The following is a 5,402-nucleotide window of genomic DNA, read 5'->3' on the forward strand; positions in this document are numbered from 1 at the left end:
TATCATTTGAACAAATTCTAGATAAACACCAAAGTATATATTAAAAACCAAACATCTCCTATAACATATTTGAAGTTTATTTTAAAACATATTTTAGTCCTGATTTATGGTTTTTTGAGCAGTGTGTATAGAAGCGATTGCCTAGCAGCTTGAAATAAAAGTCGTACTCCTGTACATTGCGTGTGGGAGGTGTTGGGGGTGGCTGTGGTGTGCAGCAGAGCTCACCTGGACAGTGTGGGGCAGGTGCAGTCTGCCCCCCTGCACCCTATCCAGTCCACGGTTGCCCCCGTGGGTCTCTGCATGGGGCCAAGCCTGCTTCTGCCCTGGGCAACCCCCTCCTAGCTGGGGCCAAGGCTGTGCTGGGTGGGTGCAGGATGGAGCATGGCGTGGGCTGCCCCAGGTGGGGTTCGGCCCCATGCGGAGTGCCACAGGCCGGATACAATCACTCGACAGGCTGGATCCAGCCTGCGGATCGTATTTTGCCCATCCCTTTCCTTCTGCATCGATCTAGCATCTCACATTAAGGGACCCTGGCAGAGCAGGGGTCTGCACACATAGAAAGATGCTGTGAGCTGCGAAGGGGTAAGGACTTATGTGCCTCAGCTGCTTCACTGCCACGGGCCACGTGCATGCTCTTAACCTGCTGTTACTAAAGGCTAACCCGGGGTAGCTTTTTGCTTTTCAATGAGGGCTAAGTCTCATTGCAGGTACCACGAAGCAGCTGAGCAGTGGTGAGTCCTCACTGGCTGTCATTTGTCCACCCCAAGGCTCGTGGGTGCTACATTAATGCAATGGTTAATAAGACCGAGCTTCCAGCGGGGAACGTACAAACCCAGAGAGGGAGCTTGAATGCATGGGGGAAGTGAGCACTTCTCTTGACTCCCAAGATGACATTTATCCCTGATGCCTCTAGCTAAGGGTTAGCTTCTTCTCTGGAAACCCTGCAGAAAGGTCCTTCAGTCATTCGGGGTGCGTCAGCTGGTTCTTTCTTGCGCCTTCTCAGAATCGCCCATCTGGCTACCAGGAACGGAAGGGAAACCAACGTAATTCTTGAACTGGTACCTCTATCGCCTCGATCTTGGTGACTACGCTCCCCAGTGAGGAAAGTGACTCAAGAAGACCACAAAGAAGATCGGAGGCTGCATCTGCGTGGCCTCCTGAGTGAGATCAGGCAAGTCACCAAGACACAAGCCACAAATCTGTGGGTCTGGTCACGAGTGTCTCAGTGTGAGCGGCAGGGCTACAACCAAAGACCCGGCAACACTAAGCATCCACTCTCTTCTCGGTCAGCGTTGACTTTGACGACTTGGCCATACACAGAGAATGGACGATGGCCATTTCCCCAAGGATTTCTTGCATGGAGAACCCTTTACAGGAAGGAGACCACACAGGCGTTCCTAATTTCCATTTCAAAGAGGCTCACAAGAGTGATATGAAGGCAATGAATGGTGAGCCAAATGACTGAGAGAAGACTGCTGAGGATGGAAGCACTTGGAAACAGCTTATTAAGTGTGCAATGAAAGCTTTTGAAGAAAGAAGAGCCCAACATGCAGAAGAAGAAACCTCAGGGAGGACCCACAGCATACTCAGGACCGTTAGATACCAACTTGACATGTGAGAAGCGCCGAAAGGACCCTGTCATTCAAGAATCGGGCTCTACGGCTACACTTGCAGATGTTTAACAAGCTCACTCAGTGCAAATCTGTTGCCTCGTGAGACAAACAGACACCCAGACAGGAGTCTTGTTCATAAACGTGTCCTAAAAGGCAACATGCTAGACTCCCCAACCAAGAGTTCTAGTTTTTTGTAAGACTCCCCAATAGGCAGGCAAGGTTCTTTAAGTCATTGTGATATCTTTAATTAGACCAACTGAGTAATTATTAGACTCCCCAATATGCTTTGTGCAGTCAGAGCATATGACAGCTCTGCCAAGAGGCTGTAGGAGACTCTCAGTACGAGGCTGTGTAAAATCAAACCCAACTTGTGTCGCAGTGGTGCAAAACCAGAAAGTCCCCCACGCTTGCACGGTGCTGTTGGTATCCCTCGGCAGGTCACTGGAGGAGATGTATTTATTTCCCTTTTTTTCAACTTAAGATTTAGAAACAGTCTTCCTATCGCTGTGTTTTTAGGTGAGACAATGAGGTTTTTGACCGTGAAGTATTTTGCAATGGGCCGACTTTTCTCTGTGTGAAAGTTATTAGTTATTTGCACTGAAGTTGCCCTCGGGGGCCCTCAGAGAGATGGGGAAAACCGTAGTGACTGTCTGGATAGCCGGCAGTACACGCACATAACAAGCAGCAGTCCCTGCCCTGAACAGCTTTCAAGAGATGGTGAGAGACAAGAGATGGTGATGGATAAGAGAGGGTGAGAGAAGGGAAGCATTATTAGGGGCATTTTACAAATGAGGCAAAAGACCTCAGGAATCTTTCTGCCCATCCTGATGACCCTGGAGCTAACCTGGGAAGAGTAACGGTAAAATCCTTTTCCACCTTCACATGCTGACGTGGCACTTAGGTAGCTGCATCTGCCACTTTTGGTGCATGTGCACACTTTGGATTGCACACGCCTCTGCGCTCCCTGCATTTCCCTTCTGCGTGTGCTCAGCAGGCTACACTGCGTGGGCATATGTGTACTGCTGTGCAAGTACTGAAAACTGAATGGTGGAAAACCCTGGGGGAAGGCAGATCCTCCCACCTTTTGGCTCAGTGGCCTTATAGTCAGGGCCCTTGCCTAAGGAACGTGATATCCGGGAACTAGACCTCCTGCACTCCATAGGGTTGGCATCTTCAGCTCCTGCTTTCTAGCAAAGTGCTCTCACCCCCAGGCCACGGGCAAGGCATGGCCTTGAGCCTTCTCCAACCCCCCTCTTGAAACTGGTCCACTGGGAGCCAGGAGCAGAAGGTGCCTAGGGCAGGAACAGGGAAACGAACCAGAGGATCGGGATCAATGAGACGGATGCCGTGCTGAATAGTAGCATGCCCTGGATTCTGCGATTACCCGATGAGTATTAAATACAAGGGCGGGTAAGCCAACTTCAAGAGGCAGTGGGCAATGCCTTGTCTGTAGTCCAGGACCTTTGTTAAAGGCCTGTGGCAGAGCTGAGCATGGATCCCCTATCTCTTGGCACCAGGCTGGTGCGTTATCCCCAGGATAATTGCAACCCCAAGTTTCTCCTACATAGAGGTAGCTTGTAATAACCCAAACTCTTTTAATCTGCTTGATTCTTTCCACGCTGGTATTAAACTTGCTTTAGTGGTCTTGATATGTAGGCATGCAGTGGTGACTCTGGGCCACTTATGCTCCACGACTTCTGGTTTTATCGGAATTCACATGTGAAAACTCTCGCTTAAAAATAATGCCCTACATGACGCCTACATCTCAAAGCTGAGTGCAGGGCACAGCGAGCAGCAAGGGGGGGGGGAAATGCTTGAAAAAACACCGTCAAACCACTCTTATCCTGTCACATGCTTTTTTTCTGCATCAGGTTGCCCACCGTGGCTGCCCATAAAAATTCTTGTGTGCAGAAAAAAGCTTTCTGTACCCGGCTGCCTGAGTCTGAACCTCCTGTCTGGCAACGATACCATCAGTGACGTTATACTGTCACTTGGGCAGTGGTTTTGTATGAGAAAGACTGGATTAACTCACATTGCCGGATGTCAAAAGATCCAGCATGGCCGGTCCTCTTTCCAATATTGCCAGTAGGCAAGAGAAGGTGAAAAATGTCATTGAGATACGGGAACCTCAGACTTTGCTCCTTTGAAACTGGACACAATTAATCACCAGCTGTCTTTGGGACAAAATAACTGTGATTTGGGGCCTGGTGTCTTACCAAAGAAAGGGAACCTTCGAGCCCAGATTTGACAAAAGGGCACGTAATTAAACATTCAAGCAGTGCTGCCAGGACAAGCCTTTATTTGGCAATATGTTTCTGGGAAATGAGCTGGACAGGAACCGCAGATGAAGCAGATAACGTGATTGACATCACTACTGTATATGGTGGTGGCAGCACTTGAAGCGCTGAATGATGACAGAAAACAAGGGCACCGCTCGTAGTGACAACACACACTTCCTCGGAAACTTCTCCGAAGCCGAAAGGCCGCGCCGTCTTCGTTCTCATGGTGCCCGGGCTCTTGCAGCGCCCGTCGGGGCATGATCTGAGCCCCTGCAGTCACAAAGCCAAGCTTTAAAAAGTATCCCCAGGCTCCAAGGAGAAATGGATTGCAGGTCAAGCTGCCGGCACCGTATCATAACCACCGCTGCTCTTGCCTCTGTGTTCGGTCTGGAGGATATCAGCATTCGTTATACTGTGACTGGACGGGCAAAAACATTTTTATGTGAAACGAATCCCTATTTTATTTTTCATCTCTTGCAACTGAAATAATTAACATCTACAAACGCCATTGCTGCCCGTGCCGACTTTTCCAAATATTTTTTTTAGAAAGGGGCAGTCAATTAAACAGGCTGCAAATGGCTGTAGTTGGGAGAAGCCAGGTTTGGTTGGCCCTATTCTTTTATTCCTCTGGGTAGCAGGTCCAGCCCCTTCTTGCTGGTTTATTCTCAGGGATTTCTTAGGGCGATCTATTTTATTGGATCCAATAAAAGATATCATCAACTCTTGAACTAAATTCCACTTCCTCCCCCCACCACCATCTAGAGGAGCAAGTGCCCCCCCTGCCCTGCCAACATCTGGAGAGCCAACTCCCCCTGCCCTCGCTAACATCTGGACGACCAACTGCCCCCCACACACCTGGATGACCAATGCCCCAACATCTGGAGGAGCAACTGCCCCCCCCGGCCCTGCCAACATCTGGACAACCAACTCCCCCTACACCCCCATCTCAATAACCTACTCTTCCCCCCCCCAACATCTGGACGACCAACTCCCCCTGCCCTCGCTAACATCTGGATGACCAACTATCCCCCCCGCCCACATCTGGATGACCAACTGAGTCCAATTAAAGACATAACCCTAGGAAACCAATTGATTCTGGTCAAACCAAAGCCGCTGCTGCCCTCTGCTGCCACGAGAGAGAACGTGCCGTGGCGGCAGCAAGCAGGTGCTGGCGCTCAGAGGCCAGGGGTGCATCCTGGAGGCGCCTTCCATGCCTCCGGGGTGCTGGGGGGGGGTCCCTGATGACGCCTGGCAGGCTGGGCTGCACGTCTGTGCACCACCACCCTGCCCGGGGGAAGAGCCATGTCCCGCAGCCTGCCTGCAGAGGTGCTAAGGGACGCGCCCAAGGGCACGCGGAGAGTCGGTGGCAGAGGGGTGCTCAGGGACGTGCCCAAGGTCACATGGGGAGTCGGGTCGCAGGCGGTGTAAAGGGACGTGCCCAAGGTCACATGGGGTGTCAGTGGCAGAGCCAGGGATCGCCCCCCCCCCGCCGGGCATCAGAAGGTGGGGC

Source organism: Alligator sinensis, unplaced genomic scaffold (assembly GCF_000455745.1).
Source record: "Alligator sinensis unplaced genomic scaffold, ASM45574v1 scaffold550_1, whole genome shotgun sequence".
NCBI classification, from domain to species: Eukaryota; Metazoa; Chordata; order Crocodylia; family Alligatoridae; genus Alligator; species Alligator sinensis.